This window comes from Egretta garzetta, unplaced genomic scaffold (assembly GCF_000687185.1).
Source record: "Egretta garzetta isolate BGI_Z169 unplaced genomic scaffold, ASM68718v1 scaffold229, whole genome shotgun sequence".
NCBI lineage: Eukaryota > Metazoa > Chordata > Aves > Pelecaniformes > Ardeidae > Egretta > Egretta garzetta.
Genome location: NW_009270000.1, coordinates 3607978 through 3608874, shown reverse-complemented (window position 1 = coordinate 3608874; position 897 = coordinate 3607978).

Below are 897 nucleotides of genomic sequence, written 5' to 3'. Positions count from 1 at the left end.
GGGAAAGAGCAGGCAAATGTGAGAGAAACACCTACATTCCTACTTTATGATCACCTGACCTTACCATAAAGTGTGATCTGTAAGTATTTAACACCCGGGCATGACTTTTTTTTATTGCTGCATGTACAAATTTGTCCAGGGCATCCAGAATCGGTAGTGTTATACATTATACTTGCTTTTCACCACTGTAAATTATTACCCTACAATCTCCTAGCGGAAGCTAAGAGAGGGCTTTCTATCCATGGTTTCCATGCCCAAAGTAGTTCTTCAGCTCTGGCACTGTTTTCTAATGATCAGAAAGATTATCTGGTACAGCGTGTCCCGTACAGGCTGGCTGATCATCATGCCAAATTTCAATTCTTTCTCTGTTGCTGTATGGACCCATGGCAGTAGATGCAGTTTTTCTATGCATGCTGGTTTAACCCTCGAATACGTCCCTTTAAAATGTTTTGTATCTAACTTAGGCACAACTTCTTTTACTGCTTGCAAAGGTCTAAGCCACTAGGGAAAAGAAAAAAAAAAATATTTTCTCGATACTTTGTTCCATTTTCAGCCCTGCCTTCTTCAAGTGGCAGTTGCTAGGCGTGCTCTAACGAAGTAATTGTGCCTGGCAACTTCGGTGACATTGAGTTTTTCTTATTATGTAAAGGGCTTTCCACCGGATTGTTTTCGTGCCGTAGATTCAATGGGTTCTTCTCAAGGCGAGGACCACCTGGACTTCCTCAACAGCGTGGCGGTCTAATTTCAACAGTTTTGTCCAGCGGCCTCCGTTTGCCGTTCCCCACGGGGCAGCACTCTGGTGAAGAGCAAAGCTCCCGGCAAACACAAACCCTTCGCCCCCCTTGTCACCAGCGGAGCGCTGCTAACGTGGCGATAGGTGTTGCGGGCGGATAAAGC